This window comes from Ambystoma mexicanum, chromosome 10, assembly GCF_040938575.1.
Source record: "Ambystoma mexicanum isolate Mex_15411 chromosome 10, UKY_AmexF1_1, whole genome shotgun sequence".
NCBI classification, from domain to species: Eukaryota; Metazoa; Chordata; class Amphibia; order Caudata; family Ambystomatidae; genus Ambystoma; species Ambystoma mexicanum.
Window position 1 is genome coordinate 1,536,651,217 of NC_090932.1, and position 16,867 is coordinate 1,536,668,083.

General features: G+C 50.7%; 1 protein-coding gene and 5 non-coding genes across 6 annotated transcripts in view; all 6 read right to left on the minus strand.

Moving 5' to 3' along the window:
* The window catches only part of LOC138493055 (myb-related transcription factor, partner of profilin-like), a 152,063-nt gene that overhangs the window by 10,342 nt on the left and 124,854 nt on the right, over positions 1–16,867 (minus strand). The window lies entirely within an intron of this gene.
* Positions 207–347, minus strand: LOC138496269 (U4 spliceosomal RNA). Its single transcript, XR_011277797.1, has one exon. It is a non-coding gene; the product is annotated as a U4 spliceosomal RNA (small nuclear RNA).
* On the minus strand, positions 4,245–4,385 carry LOC138496540 (U4 spliceosomal RNA). Its single transcript, XR_011278042.1, has one exon. It is a non-coding gene; the product is annotated as a U4 spliceosomal RNA (small nuclear RNA).
* Positions 7,894–8,034, minus strand: LOC138496541 (U4 spliceosomal RNA). The gene has a single exon (XR_011278043.1). It is a non-coding gene; the product is annotated as a U4 spliceosomal RNA (small nuclear RNA).
* Positions 11,543–11,683, minus strand: LOC138496270 (U4 spliceosomal RNA). The gene has a single exon (XR_011277798.1). It is a non-coding gene; the product is annotated as a U4 spliceosomal RNA (small nuclear RNA).
* LOC138496542 (U4 spliceosomal RNA) lies at positions 15,581–15,721 on the minus strand. The gene has a single exon (XR_011278044.1). It is a non-coding gene; the product is annotated as a U4 spliceosomal RNA (small nuclear RNA).

Below are 16,867 nucleotides of genomic sequence, written 5' to 3' on the forward strand. Positions count from 1 at the left end.
CTGCATGGTCACGGTTCCATAGACTTCGCTGCGCCGCTTGGAGTTTACGAATGCGCTAGCTTCTGGAAGTAAACCCCTTTGTTGAGGGTAGGCCACGAGAGAACAAAGAATAGAAGGGATGGGTTCCGAAAAACACACCCCTCTTGCTAGGTCTTCTCCAGTGGAGTAAAAGCGTCATTGTCTCCTTTTCAAACAAATCGGTTCAGCCTCTGTAGAGACTTTCAAAAATTACCAATTCCAGCTATATTTCAAGCTGTCATGGCGGGGTATTGGGTAAAGTTTTCAATAAGCAATAATCGCGCCTCGGTTAAACCTCATGAGCTACGATACTGCCACTGCGCAAAGCTAAAGCACCTGACCCAGAGGCCCGTGCGCCCCGGGAATGGATTCCCATTTAACTTGCACTGATCCCAGCAAGCTCCATCCTGAGCATCCTTTGTCAAACTCATAAAACCGCCTGGATTCCAGTGCCGAGATTTGTTGAGGTGAACACCTGTATCATCTTGCGCTCACCAAACTGACAGCAAATATAGTAGCAAGGTATGCATAGGATTCTGGGAGTAAACATGCAAATGAGCAGGCTGCTACCTGTGCGCTCTTTCCCTTAGCATGATCGGTGGCCTGTTGGCAAGTGACCCCGCCCTCCTGAGAGATTATTGGGCAGGCCGCTGCCAAGGCAACATGGGAGAGGCTTGAGAATGCAAAGAGCCATTGGAGGATTGCACAGGAGCGAGGACAGCATCGAGAAATGGGCTCCTTTGGGGACAGGTGAAGTGATGCTCCACCAGGACGACCAGCTGTTTCTGCAGTGCAGCCAGGACATTGACAAGAAGTGAATCAATTTGTCTCTGAGCGTTCCAACTGTTGACCAAACCATTACAATTTCGATACATTTCCATGCCATCACATACCTACCTGTTTGTGATAATTGCGCTTGTCCTTGAAAATAGACCCGATTTTGCAGGGGAATCTGGGAAAAGTGAAAAGGTCCTATGTAATTCACGTCTTGTACCCTGTCTCATAGGGCGGACCCTGCAATTCTACTTCCACTCCACTGCCAAAAATGAAGCGGCCTTGCCCTGTTCAGGCTTTTTGCTGTAGCCCCTGGGCCTTTGCAGAGCCATCTGCTTAGTGTGGCTCTGCCACTGAGGTCAGAAGAGAACATTTAGCCTGAGAAACGGCTGTCTGTGTGTGCAGCTTGGAGAAGACACTGTTGCCATGGGAAAGACATGCCTGTTTGCTGTGCAAATGAAGTGCAGACACAGACAGAAGAGACCACTTGACTGGTAGGAATTGAAGAACCTGACCAAGAGTGAGGAATTAGACCATCCGCACGGGGAGTGTGCGCTCTGCCTGGGCTGGTTTGATACTTTTAAAAAAGAAATGGAATGTTGGTAGGTAAACCTCCTGGAAATGTGTGGGGCTATTCCACACACATTTCCCAATGGACACTGCACAACAAACACATAGTCAAGTGCACTCTGGGGGACACAGTCTACCGGTGCGGTCCTCCTGTCACATTTAGCTGCAATGTGACAGCCATGGGTACATCAAAGCATCTCTGAAGGGGGAAGGCAACGCCTTCCTCCGGCCCTGGTCAGCCTACTTAAAATAGCAAAGGCTCCATCGATATGCCCTGCCTATTGTTAGGTTCTCTCTGATGGCAGCGCATACTGATGAGAGTTAAGTGAAGCAGGCCTGTCAAGAGGCCTGTTCACAGAACTAACACAGGGCAGGAAACCCCAACACCTTTTTCATATGCAATGTGTCAGCTTGAAGCTAGCTCCCACCCCTCTGTATGAAGGCCATTGAATGTCATGTGTGGAACAACTGTTTACAGTAGGCAACCGCTGCAGGGCCACCCCCTTTCAGAGGGAAGATATATGTGATTTGATGCAGACAGTCTGTTCTCGAGCTCAATTAACCAGAGAGCCACTTTGATCCACAGGAGACAGGAAGATGGGTGCGGCTTAGTAGTACATGTTGTCACCCCTTACCTTTCCTGTTGCAAAGCACTCTGGTCATGACCTTACGCATGACAGAAGATTGGTGGTGGGGACCCAGGATTGGGTCTTTAAGGTAGGCTTAGCATGCTCCAATCACTGGGGCCCATTTGGCTTTAAAAGAGGGCCGAGCCCCTCACTAAGCAGATCATCCGACGACTTCAAAAGGAGTACGAAGAAGGACTCATTCGGACCCTCAGTGATGGTACAGTCTGCCTCACGGCTTCCGCCAGTGAAGGAAGTCCAGGATTTCCAAGAGGGAAGCAAAATACCTCCCAAAACATCTCCCAGGGAACAGAGGGAGATACCCGACTCAGAGGATCCATCAAGCAGCACCAGAACCGGTACCCAGCCAGCACACAGCGTGCCCTGCTAGGTTAAGCCAGCAAGCTTCCTAGGTGGGAAGTGCCAGAGAGTCTCTGAACAAAGGACAAGGCCGTTGCCGGCAAACACTCTTCTCAGCTTTGGGTCGGCCGCCTTAAACGTCGACCCAAGCATTGAGAAGAAGCTCGGAGGAGTGCCACAACAAGCATCAACCAGCGTCCATCTTTTAAGGACTTTTTCGAAGCAGTCGAGCTCTCAAACTGCGACCGGCTGCACCACTGTGGCTGTTCTCACGCTGCAGTCACTAAAGCCGTCTGAGAACCCTCGACCAGCGTTCCAGATCCACCAACCAGCACACAGACAACGATTCTTCACCCCGAGCCGCCGGGTAGGGCAGCCTGCAGCCGTCCGCCCAGCCTCGCTTACCAAACTGCCTGCCAACTGATATCCGCATCTGTCGTCCCTCTTGAACTCTGTCGCCGGAGCTACAAAGCATGCTGGAAGCCACTCGATGCTGTCGAGTACCAAGATCATCTCAAACACCAGTTACATTGTGGTTCTGTCCCCCTGGTCCTTCTCCGAAGGCCCTTAGTGACATTTACAACCTCTTGCTCCCTTGCTGCTGCAACCAAATAACCTTGAACAGTTCAGACTGATTGCTTTACCGACTGCACTCCTGTCAGTATCCAGAGTGCATCCCTCTCCTTTGTGAAACTGTCTGTCCCCTGTTTTCCTTTATAGGGTGGGTTGTATTTTGTAGTGTGTTAGAACTGTCTGTTGTATTAATACTAAAGTAGATATTTGTATACAACCTTGACTGGACAGTCCCTTTTATCAGTGGGTCACAATTGTTTTTTCGCTCTGTTGCAACTAACCAGCCTGACGTTCCGTCCACTGTTCGGACCCCTTCCGGTGTACTAGAGGTGTGGGACTGATTGATGGTCTAGAAAGCGATATTCCTCCCTGGACCACTAGTGCCCCGGAAGTTGATTCGTCACACCAAGAGAGGTCGGGTTGTTGACTCCACGTGAATATGTGTCTATAGAATGCATGGGGACAGAAATGCCCTTTTGCCTCTCTTGGGAAGACTGAGATGGTGAGCGAAGGCCAAAGGTAAAGCGACCCCTCTGCTGCGGTTGGCTTCAGTGGCAGCCAGACCTGAGTAACCATCCAACAATCTGATGACTTTCGCAAGAGCAGATGTGGCAAAGAGGATCGAAGGCAGACAGGTCACTGTCTGCTAGGTTCTGAAAGCTCATGGTTTTCATGTCGTGAGATCAGGAAGGCAGCGAGACAACTGAGGCGCTTAATGCACCTGCTGCATGGTCACGGTTCCATAGACTTCGCTGCGCCGCTTGGAGTTTACGAATGCGCTAGCTTCTGGAAGTAAACCCCTTTGTTGAGGGTAGGCCACGAGAGAACAAAGAATAGAAGGGATGGGTTCCGAAAAACACACCCCTCTTGCTAGGTCTTCTCCAGTGGAGTAAAAGCGTCATTGGGCCTCATTAGGACCCTGGCGGAGAGGGTATTACGCCAGCGTAGTGCATGGCGTACCTCTCCGCCATACTACGAGTTCCCGTAGCGCCATGGAGGTTTTCTCCGCCTGGTTTTACCAGCCGGAGAAAACCATGGCGCTACGGGACCTCGTTGTTAATTACGCCACCGTATTTTACGGTGGCGTAATTAACTCCTTCCCCACTCCCATTATACCCTATGGGGCAAAAATGGGAATGGGGAAGGGCAGAATGGGGATTGGGGATTTACCGCTCCGCCGAGGTCGGAATGGGGCGGTAAATCCGCCAACCCCCATGGCGCTATCGGCGGCTTTCCGCCATGCTTCGCGGTGCATTTAGCACCGCGAAATCCGCCTGGGTCGTAATGAGGCCCATTGTCTCCTTTTCAAACAAATCGGTTCAGCCTCCGTAGAGACTGTCAAAAATTACCAATTCCAGCTATATTTCAAGCTGTCATGGCGGGGTATTGGGTAAAGTTTTCAATAAGCAATAATCGCGCCTCGGTTAAACCTCATGAGCTACGATACTGCCACTGCGCAAAGCTAAAGCACCTGACCCAGAGGCCCGTGCACCCCGGGAATGGATTCCCATTTAACTTGCACTGATCCCAGCAAGCTCCATCCTGAGCATCCTTTGTCAAACTCATAAAACCGCCTGGATTCCAGTGCCGAGATTTGTTGAGGTGAACACCTGTATCATCTTGCGCTCACCAAACTGACAGCAAATATAGTAGCAAGGTATGCATAGGATTCTGGGAGTAAACATGCAAATGAGCAGGCTGCTACCTGTGCGCTCTTTCCCTTAGCATGATCGGTGGCCTGTTGGCAAGTGACCCCGCCCTCCTGAGAGATTATTGGGCAGGCCGCTGCCAAGGCAACATGGGAGAGGCTTGAGAATGCAAAGAGCCATTGGAGGATTGCACAGGAGCGAGGACAGCATCGAGAAATGGGCTCCTTTGGGGACAGGTGAAGTGATGCTCCACCAGGACGACCAGCTGTTTCTGCAGTGCAGCCAGGACATTGACAAGAAGTGAATCAATTTGTCTCTGAGCGTTCCAACTGTTGACCAAACCATTACAATTTCGATACATTTCCATGCCATCACATACCTACCTGTTTGTGATAACTGCGCTTGTCCTTGAAAATAGACCCGATTTTGCAGGGGACTCTGGGAAAAGTGAAAAGGTCCTATGTAATTCACGTCTTGTACCCTGTCTCATAGGGCGGACCCTGCAATTCTACTTCCACTCCACTGCCAAAAATGAAGCGGCCTTGCCCTGTTCAGGCTTTTTGCTGTAGCCCCTGGGCCTTTGCAGAGCCATCTGCTTAGTGTGGCTCTGCCACTGAGGTCAGAAGAGAACATTTAGCCTGAGAAACGGCTGTCTGTGTGTGCAGCTTGGAGAAGACACTGTTGCCATGGGAAAGACATGCCTGTTTGCTGTGCAAATGAAGTGCAGACACAGACAGAAGAGACCACTTGACTGGTAGGAATTGAAGAACCTGACCAAGAGTGAGGAATTAGACCATCCGCACGGGGAGTGTGCGCTCCGCCTGGGCTGGTTTGATACTTTTAAAAAAGAAATGGAATGTTGGTAGGTAAACCTCCTGGAAATGTGTGGGGCTATTCCGCACACATTTCCCAATGGACACTGCACAACAAACACATAGTCAAGTGCACTCTGGGGGACACAGTCTACCGGTGCGGTCCTCCTGTCACATTTAGCTGCAATGTGACAGCCATGGGTACATCAAAGCATCTCTGAAGGGGGAAGGCAACGCCTTCCTCCAGCCCTGGTCAGCCTACTTAAAATAGCAAAGGCTCCATCGATATGCCCTGCCTATTGTTAGGTTCTCTCTGATGGCAGCGCATACTGATGAGAGTTAAGTGAAGCAGGCCTGCCAAGAGGCCTGTTCACAGAACTAACACAGGGCAGGAAACCCCAACACCTTTTTCATATGCAATGTGTCAGCTTGAAGCTAGCTCCCACCCCTCTGTATGAAGGCCATTGAATGTCATGTGTGGAACAACTGTTTACAGTAGGCAACCGCTGCAGGGCCACCCCCTTTCAGAGGGAAGATATATGTGATTTGATGCAGACAGTCTGTTCTCGAGCTCAATTAACCAGAGAGCCACTTTGATCCACAGGAGACAGGAAGATGGGTGCGGCTTAGTAGTACATGTTGTCACCCCTTACCTTTCCTGTTGCAAAGCACTCTGGTCATGACCTTACGCATGACAGAAGATTGGTGGTGGGGACCCAGGATTGGGTCTTTAAGGTAGGCTTAGCATGCTCCAATCACTGGGGCCCATTTGGCTTTAAAAGAGGGCTGAGCCCCTCACTAAGCAGATCATCCGACGACTTCAAAAGGAGTACGAAGAAGGACTCATTCGGACCCTCGGTGATGGTACAGTCTGCCTCACGGCTTCCGCCAGTGAAGGAAGTCCAGGATTTCCAAGAGGGAAGCAAAATACCTCCAAAAACATCTCCCAGGGAACAGAGGGAGATACCCGACTCAGAGGATCCATCAAGCAGCACCAGAACCGGTACCCAGCCAGCACACAACGTGCCCTGCTAGGTTAAGCCAGCAAGCTTCCTAGGTGGGAAGTGCCAGAGAGTCTCTGAACAAAGGACAAGGCCGTTGCCGGCAAACACTCTTCTCAGCTTTGGGTCGGCCGCCTTAAACGTCGACCCAAGCATTGAGAAGAAGCTCGGAAGAGTGCCACAACAAGCATCAACCAGCGTCCATCTTTTAAGGACTTTTTCGAAGCAGTCGAGCTCTCAAACTGCGACCGGCTGCACCACTGTGGCTGTTCTCACGCTGCAGTCACTAAAGCCGTCTGAGAACCCTCGACCAGCGTTCCAGATCCACCAACCAGCACACAGACAACGATTCTTCACCCCGAGCCGCCGGGTAGGGCAGCCTGCAGCCGTCCGCCCAGCCTCGCTTACCAAACTGCCTGCCAACTGATATCCGCATCTGTCGTCCCTCTTGAACTCTGTCGCCGGAGCTACAAAGCATGCTGGAAGCCACTCGATGCTGTCGAGTACCAAGATCATCTCAAACACCAGTTACATTGTGGTTCTGTCCCCCTGGTCCTTCTCCGAAGGCCCTTAGTGACATTTACGACCTCTTGCTCCCTTGCTGCTGCAACCAAATAACCTTGAACAGTTCAGACTGATTGCTTTACCGACTGCACTCCTGTCAGTATCCAGAGTGCATCCCTCTCCTTTGTGAAACTGTCTGTCCCCTGTTTTCCTTTATAGGGTGGGTTGTATTTTGTAGTGTGTTAGAACTGTCTGTTGTATTAATACTAAAGTAGATATTTGTATACAACCTTGACTGGACAGTCCCTTTTATCAGTGGGTCACAATTGTTTTTTCGCTCTGTTGCAACTAACCAGCCTGACGTTCCGTCCACTGTTCGGACCCCTTACGGTGTACTAGAGGTGTGGGACTGATTGATGGTCTAGAAAGCGATATTCCTCCCTGGACCACTAGTGCCCCGGAAGTTGATTCGTCACACCAAGAGAGGTCGGGTTGTTGACTCCACGTGAATATGTGTCTATAGAATGCATGGGGACAGAAATGCCCTTTTGCCTCTCTTGGGAAGACTGAGATGGTGAGCGAAGGCCAAAGGTAAAGCGACCCCTCTGCTGCGGTTGGCTTCAGTGGCAGCCAGACCTCCCTGAGTAACCATCCAACAATCTGATGACTTTCGCAAGAGCAGATGTGGCAAAGAGGATCGAAGGCAGACAGGTCACTGTCTGCTAGGTTCTGAAAGCTCATGGTTTTCATGTCGTGAGATCAGGAAGGCAGCGAGACAACTGAGGCGCTTAATGCACCTGCTGCATGGTCACGGTTCCATAGACTTCGCTGCGCCGCTTGGAGTTTACGAATGCGCTAGCTTCTGGAAGTAAACCCCTTTGTTGAGGGTAGGCCACGAGAGAACAAAGAATAGAAGGGATGGGTTCCGAAAAACACACCCCTCTTGCTAGGTCTTCTCCAGTGGAGTAAAAGCGTCATTGTCTCCTTTTCAAACAAATCAGTTCAGCCTCCGTAGAGACTGTCAAAAATTACCAATTCCAGCTATATTTCAAGCTGTCATGGCGGGGTATTGGGTAAAGTTTTCAATAAGCAATAATCGCGCCTCGGTTAAACCTCATGAGCTACGATACTGCCACTGCGCAAAGCTAAAGCACCTGACCCAGAGGCCCGTGCGCCCCGGGAATGGATTCCCATTTAACTTGCACTGATCCCAGCAAGCTCCATCCTGAGCATCCTTTGTCAAACTCATAAAACCGCCTGGATTCCAGTGCCGAGATTTGTTGAGGTGAACACCTGTATCATCTTGCGCTCACCAAACTGACAGCAAATATAGTAGCAAGGTAGGCATAGGATTCTGGGAGTAAACATGCAAATGAGCAGGCTGCTACCTGTGCGCTCTTTCCCTTAGCATGATCGGTGGCCTGTTGGCAAGTGACCCCGCCCTCCTGAGAGATTATTGGGCAGGCCGCTGCCAAGGGAACATGGGAGAGGCTTGAGAATGCAAAGAGCCATTGGAGGATTGCACAGGAGCGAGGACAGCATCGAGAAATGGGCTCCTTTGGGGACAGGTGAAGTGATGCTCCACCAGGACGACCAGCTGTTTCTGCAGTGCAGCCAGGACATTGACAAGAAGTGAATCAATTTGTCTCTGAGCGTTCCAACTGTTGACCAAACCATTACAATTTCGATACATTTCCATGCCATCACATACCTACCTGTTTGTGATAATTGCACTTGTCCTTGAAAATAGACCCGATTTTGCAGGGGACTCTGGGAAAAGTGAAAAGGTCCTATGTAATTCACGTCTTGTACCCTGTCTCATAGGGCGGACCCTGCAATTCTACTTCCACTCCACTGCCAAAAATGAAGCGGCCTTGCCCTGTTCAGGCTTTTTGCTGTAGCCCCTGGGCCTTTGCAGAGCCATCTGCTTAGTGTGGCTCTGCCACTGAGGTCAGAAGAGAACATTTAGCCTGAGAAACGGCTGTCTGTGTGTGCAGCTTGGAGAAGACACTGTTGCCATGGGAAAGACATGCCTGTTTGCTGTGCAAATGAAGTGCAGACACAGACAGAAGAGACCACTTGACTGGTAGGAATTGAAGAACCTGACCAAGAGTGAGGAATTAGACCATCCGCACGGGGAGTGTGCGCTCCGCCTGGGCTGGTTTGATACTTTTAAAAAAGAAATGGAATGTTGGTAGGTAAACCTCCTGGAAATGTGTGGGGCTATTCCGCACACATTTCCCAATGGACACTGCACAACAAACACATAGTCAAGTGCACTCTGGGGGACACAGTCTACCGGTGCGGTCCTCCTGTCACATTTAGCTGCAATGTGACAGCCATGGGTACATCAAAGCATCTCTGAAGGGGGAAGGCAACGCCTTCCTCCGGCCCTGGTCAGCCTACTTAAAATAGCAAAGGCTCCATCGATATGCCCTGCCTATTGTTAGGTTCTCTCTGATGGCAGCGCATACTGATGAGAGTTAAGTGAAGCAGGCCTGCCAAGAGGCCTGTTCACAGAACTAACACAGGGCAGGAAACCCCAACACCTTTTTCATATGCAATGTGTCAGCTTGAAGCTAGCTCCCACCCCTCTGTATGAAGGCCATTGAATGTCATGTGTGGAACAACTGTTTACAGTAGGCAACCGCTGCAGGGCCACCCCCTTTCAGAGGGAAGATATATGTGATTTGATGCAGACAGTCTGTTCTCGAGCTCAATTAACCAGAGAGCCACTTTGATCCACAGGAGACAGGAAGATGGGTGCGGCTTAGTAGTACATGTTGTCACCCCTTACCTTTCCTGTTGCAAAGCACTCTGGTCATGACCTTACGCATGACAGAAGATTGGTGGTGGGGACCCAGGATTGGGTCTTTAAGGTAGGCTTAGCATGCTCCAATCACTGGGGCCCATTTGGCTTTAAAAGAGGGCTGAGCCCCTCACTAAGCAGATCATCCGACGACTTCAAAAGGAGTACGAAGAAGGACTCATTCGGACCCTCGGTGATGGTACAGTCTGCCTCACGGCTTCCGCCAGTGAAGGAAGTCCAGGATTTCCAAGAGGGAAGCAAAATACCTCCCAAAACATCTCCCAGGGAACAAAGGGAGATACCCGACTCAGAGGATCCATCAAGCAGCACCAGAACCGGTACCCAGCCAGCACACAGCGTGCCCTGCTAGGTTAAGCCAGCAAGCTTCCTAGGTGGGAAGTGCCAGAGAGTCTCTGAACAAAGGACAAGGCCGTTGCCGGCAAACACTCTTCTCAGCTTTGGGTCGGCCGCCTTAAACGTCGACCCAAGCATTGAGAAGAAGCTCGGAGGAGTGCCACAACAAGCATCAACCAGCGTCCATCTTTTAAGGACTTTTTCGAAGCAGTCGAGCTCTCAAACTGCGACCGGCTGCACCACTGTGGCTGTTCTCACGCTGCAGTCACTAAAGCCGTCTGAGAACCCTCGACCAGCGTTCCAGATCCACCAACCAGCACACAGACAACGATTCTTCACCCCGAGCCGCCGGGTAGGGCAGCCTGCAGCCGTCCGCCCAGCCTCGCTTACCAAACTGCCTGCCAACTGATATCCGCATCTGTCGTCCCTCTTGAACTCTGTCGCCGGAGCTACAAAGCATGCTGGAAGCCACTCGATGCTGTCGAGTACCAAGATCATCTCAAACACCAGTTACATTGTGGTTCTGTCCCCCTGGTCCTTCTCCGAAGGCCCTTAGTGACATTTACGACCTCTTGCTCCCTTGCTGCTGCAACCAAATAACCTTGAACAGTTCAGACTGATTGCTTTACCGACTGCACTCCTGTCAGTATCCAGAGTGCATCCCTCTCCTTTGTGAAACTGTCTGTCCCCTGTTTTCCTTTATAGGGTGGGTTGTATTTTGTAGTGTGTTAGAACTGTCTGTTGTATTAATACTAAAGTAGATATTTGTATACAACCTTGACTGGACAGTCCCTTTTATCAGTGGGTCACAATTGTTTTTTCGCTCTGTTGCAACTAACCAGCCTGACGTTCCGTCCACTGTTCGGACCCCTTCCGGTGTACTAGAGGTGTGGGACTGATTGATGGTCTAGAAAGCGATATTCCTCCCTGGACCACTAGTGCCCCGGAAGTTGATTCGTCACACCAAGAGAGGTCGGGTTGTTGACTCCACGTGAATATGTGTCTATAGAATGCATGGGGACAGAAATGCCCTTTTGCCTCTCTTGGGAAGACTGAGATGGTGAGCGAAGGCCAAAGGTAAAGTGACCCCTCTGCTGCGGTTGGCTTCAGTGGCAGCCAGACCTCCCTGAGTAACCATCCAACAATCTGATGACTTTCGCAAGAGCAGATGTGGCAAAGAGGATCGAAGGCAGACAGGTCACTGTCTGCTAGGTTCTGAAAGCTCATGGTTTTCATGTCGTGAGATCAGGAAGGCAGCGAGACAACTGAGGCGCTTAATGCACCTGCTGCATGGTCACGGTTCCATAGACTTCGCTGCGCCGCTTGGAGTTTACGAATGCGCTAGCTTCTGGAAGTAAACCCCTTTGTTGAGGGTAGGCCACGAGAGAACAAAGAATAGAAGGGATGGGTTCCGAAAAACACACCCCTCTTGCTAGGTCTTCTCCAGTGGAGTAAAAGCGTCATTGTCTCCTTTTCAAACAAATCGGTTCAGCCTCTGTAGAGACTTTCAAAAATTACCAATTCCAGCTATATTTCAAGCTGTCATGGCGGGGTATTGGGTAAAGTTTTCAATAAGCAATAATCGCGCCTCGGTTAAACCTCATGAGCTACGATACTGCCACTGCGCAAAGCTAAAGCACCTGACCCAGAGGCCCGTGCGCCCCGGGAATGGATTCCCATTTAACTTGCACTGATCCCAGCAAGCTCCATCCTGAGCATCCTTTGTCAAACTCATAAAACCGCCTGGATTCCAGTGCCGAGATTTGTTGAGGTGAACACCTGTATCATCTTGCGCTCACCAAACTGACAGCAAATATAGTAGCAAGGTATGCATAGGATTCTGGGAGTAAACATGCAAATGAGCAGGCTGCTACCTGTGCGCTCTTTCCCTTAGCATGATCGGTGGCCTGTTGGCAAGTGACCCCGCCCTCCTGAGAGATTATTGGGCAGGCCGCTGCCAAGGCAACATGGGAGAGGCTTGAGAATGCAAAGAGCCATTGGAGGATTGCACAGGAGCGAGGACAGCATCGAGAAATGGGCTCCTTTGGGGACAGGTGAAGTGATGCTCCACCAGGACGACCAGCTGTTTCTGCAGTGCAGCCAGGACATTGACAAGAAGTGAATCAATTTGTCTCTGAGCGTTCCAACTGTTGACCAAACCATTACAATTTCGATACATTTCCATGCCATCACATACCTACCTGTTTGTGATAATTGCGCTTGTCCTTGAAAATAGACCCGATTTTGCAGGGGAATCTGGGAAAAGTGAAAAGGTCCTATGTAATTCACGTCTTGTACCCTGTCTCATAGGGCGGACCCTGCAATTCTACTTCCACTCCACTGCCAAAAATGAAGCGGCCTTGCCCTGTTCAGGCTTTTTGCTGTAGCCCCTGGGCCTTTGCAGAGCCATCTGCTTAGTGTGGCTCTGCCACTGAGGTCAGAAGAGAACATTTAGCCTGAGAAACGGCTGTCTGTGTGTGCAGCTTGGAGAAGACACTGTTGCCATGGGAAAGACATGCCTGTTTGCTGTGCAAATGAAGTGCAGACACAGACAGAAGAGACCACTTGACTGGTAGGAATTGAAGAACCTGACCAAGAGTGAGGAATTAGACCATCCGCACGGGGAGTGTGCGCTCTGCCTGGGCTGGTTTGATACTTTTAAAAAAGAAATGGAATGTTGGTAGGTAAACCTCCTGGAAATGTGTGGGGCTATTCCACACACATTTCCCAATGGACACTGCACAACAAACACATAGTCAAGTGCACTCTGGGGGACACAGTCTACCGGTGCGGTCCTCCTGTCACATTTAGCTGCAATGTGACAGCCATGGGTACATCAAAGCATCTCTGAAGGGGGAAGGCAACGCCTTCCTCCGGCCCTGGTCAGCCTACTTAAAATAGCAAAGGCTCCATCGATATGCCCTGCCTATTGTTAGGTTCTCTCTGATGGCAGCGCATACTGATGAGAGTTAAGTGAAGCAGGCCTGTCAAGAGGCCTGTTCACAGAACTAACACAGGGCAGGAAACCCCAACACCTTTTTCATATGCAATGTGTCAGCTTGAAGCTAGCTCCCACCCCTCTGTATGAAGGCCATTGAATGTCATGTGTGGAACAACTGTTTACAGTAGGCAACCGCTGCAGGGCCACCCCCTTTCAGAGGGAAGATATATGTGATTTGATGCAGACAGTCTGTTCTCGAGCTCAATTAACCAGAGAGCCACTTTGATCCACAGGAGACAGGAAGATGGGTGCGGCTTAGTAGTACATGTTGTCACCCCTTACCTTTCCTGTTGCAAAGCACTCTGGTCATGACCTTACGCATGACAGAAGATTGGTGGTGGGGACCCAGGATTGGGTCTTTAAGGTAGGCTTAGCATGCTCCAATCACTGGGGCCCATTTGGCTTTAAAAGAGGGCCGAGCCCCTCACTAAGCAGATCATCCGACGACTTCAAAAGGAGTACGAAGAAGGACTCATTCGGACCCTCAGTGATGGTACAGTCTGCCTCACGGCTTCCGCCAGTGAAGGAAGTCCAGGATTTCCAAGAGGGAAGCAAAATACCTCCCAAAACATCTCCCAGGGAACAGAGGGAGATACCCGACTCAGAGGATCCATCAAGCAGCACCAGAACCGGTACCCAGCCAGCACACAGCGTGCCCTGCTAGGTTAAGCCAGCAAGCTTCCTAGGTGGGAAGTGCCAGAGAGTCTCTGAACAAAGGACAAGGCCGTTGCCGGCAAACACTCTTCTCAGCTTTGGGTCGGCCGCCTTAAACGTCGACCCAAGCATTGAGAAGAAGCTCGGAGGAGTGCCACAACAAGCATCAACCAGCGTCCATCTTTTAAGGACTTTTTCGAAGCAGTCGAGCTCTCAAACTGCGACCGGCTGCACCACTGTGGCTGTTCTCACGCTGCAGTCACTAAAGCCGTCTGAGAACCCTCGACCAGCGTTCCAGATCCACCAACCAGCACACAGACAACGATTCTTCACCCCGAGCCGCCGGGTAGGGCAGCCTGCAGCCGTCCGCCCAGCCTCGCTTACCAAACTGCCTGCCAACTGATATCCGCATCTGTCGTCCCTCTTGAACTCTGTCGCCGGAGCTACAAAGCATGCTGGAAGCCACTCGATGCTGTCGAGTACCAAGATCATCTCAAACACCAGTTACATTGTGGTTCTGTCCCCCTGGTCCTTCTCCGAAGGCCCTTAGTGACATTTACAACCTCTCGCTCCCTTGCTGCTGCAACCAAATAACCTTGAACAGTTCAGACTGATTGCTTTACCGACTGCACTCCTGTCAGTATCCAGAGTGCATCCCTCTCCTTTGTGAAACTGTCTGTCCCCTGTTTTCCTTTATAGGGTGGGTTGTATTTTGTAGTGTGTTAGAACTGTCTGTTGTATTAATACTAAAGTAGATATTTGTATACAACCTTGACTGGACAGTCCCTTTTATCAGTGGGTCACAATTGTTTTTTCGCTCTGTTGCAACTAACCAGCCTGACGTTCCGTCCACTGTTCGGACCCCTTCCGGTGTACTAGAGGTGTGGGACTGATTGATGGTCTAGAAAGCGATATTCCTCCCTGGACCACTAGTGCCCCGGAAGTTGATTCGTCACACCAAGAGAGGTCGGGTTGTTGACTCCACGTGAATATGTGTCTATAGAATGCATGGGGACAGAAATGCCCTTTTGCCTCTCTTGGGAAGACTGAGATGGTGAGCGAAGGCCAAAGGTAAAGCGACCCCTCTGCTGCGGTTGGCTTCAGTGGCAGCCAGACCTGAGTAACCATCCAACAATCTGATGACTTTCGCAAGAGCAGATGTGGCAAAGAGGATCGAAGGCAGACAGGTCACTGTCTGCTAGGTTCTGAAAGCTCATGGTTTTCATGTCGTGAGATCAGGAAGGCAGCGAGACAACTGAGGCGCTTAATGCACCTGCTGCATGGTCACGGTTCCATAGACTTCGCTGCGCCGCTTGGAGTTTACGAATGCGCTAGCTTCTGGAAGTAAACCCCTTTGTTGAGGGTAGGCCACGAGAGAACAAAGAATAGAAGGGATGGGTTCCGAAAAACACACCCCTCTTGCTAGGTCTTCTCCAGTGGAGTAAAAGCGTCATTGGGCCTCATTAGGACCCTGGCGGAGAGGGTATTACGCCAGCGTAGTGCATGGCGTACCTCTCCGCCATACTACGAGTTCCCGTAGCGCCATGGAGGTTTTCTCCGCCTGGTTTTACCAGCCGGAGAAAACCATGGCGCTACGGGACCTCGTTGTTAATTACGCCACCGTATTTTACGGTGGCGTAATTAACTCCTTCCCCACTCCCATTATACCCTATGGGGCAAAAATGGGAATGGGGAAGGGCAGAATGGGGATTGGGGATTTACCGCTCCGCCGAGGTCGGAATGGGGCGGTAAATCCGCCAACCCCCATGGCGCTATAGGCGGCTTTCCGCCATGCTTCGCGGTGCATTTAGCACCGCGAAATCCGCCTGGGTCGTAATGAGGCCCATTGTCTCCTTTTCAAACAAATCGGTTCAGCCTCCGTAGAGACTGTCAAAAATTACCAATTCCAGCTATATTTCAAGCTGTCATGGCGGGGTATTGGGTAAAGTTTTCAATAAGCAATAATCGCGCCTCGGTTAAACCTCATGAGCTACGATACTGCCACTGCGCAAAGCTAAAGCACCTGACCCAGAGGCCCGTGCACCCCGGGAATGGATTCCCATTTAACTTGCACTGATCCCAGCAAGCTCCATCCTGAGCATCCTTTGTCAAACTCATAAAACCGCCTGGATTCCAGTGCCGAGATTTGTTGAGGTGAACACCTGTATCATCTTGCGCTCACCAAACTGACAGCAAATATAGTAGCAAGGTATGCATAGGATTCTGGGAGTAAACATGCAAATGAGCAGGCTGCTACCTGTGCGCTCTTTCCCTTAGCATGATCGGTGGCCTGTTGGCAAGTGACCCCGCCCTCCTGAGAGATTATTGGGCAGGCCGCTGCTAAGGCAACATGGGAGAGGCTTGAGAATGCAAAGAGCCATTGGAGGATTGCACAGGAGCGAGGACAGCATCGAGAAATGGGCTCCTTTGGGGACAGGTGAAGTGATGCTCCACCAGGACGACCAGCTGTTTCTGCAGTGCAGCCAGGACATTGACAAGAAGTGAATCAATTTGTCTCTGAGCGTTCCAACTGTTGACCAAACCATTACAATTTCGATACATTTCCATGCCATCACATACCTACCTGTTTGTGATAATTGCACTTGTCCTTGAAAATAGACCCGATTTTGCAGGGGACTCTGGGAAAAGTGAAAAGGTCCTATGTAATTCACGTCTTGTACCCTGTCTCATAGGGCGGACCCTGCAATTCTACTTCCACTCCACTGCCAAAAATGAAGCGGCCTTGCCCTGTTCAGGCTTTTTGCTGTAGCCCCTGGGCCTTTGCAGAGCCATCTGCTTAGTGTGGCTCTGCCACTGAGGTCAGAAGAGAACATTTAGCCTGAGAAACGGCTGTCTGTGTGTGCAGCTTGGAGAAGACACTGTTGCCATGGGAAAGACATGCCTGTTTGCTGTGCAAATGAAGTGCAGACACAGACAGAAGAGACCACTTGACTGGTAGGAATTGAAGAACCTGACCAAGAGTGAGGAATTAGACCATCCGCACGGGGAGTGTGCGCTCTGCCTGGGCTGGTTTGATACTTTTAAAAAAGAAATGGAATGTTGGTAGGTAAACCTCCTGGAAATGTGTGGGGCTATTCCGCACACATTTCCCAATGGACACTGCACAACAAACACATAGTCAAGTGCACTCTGGGGGACACA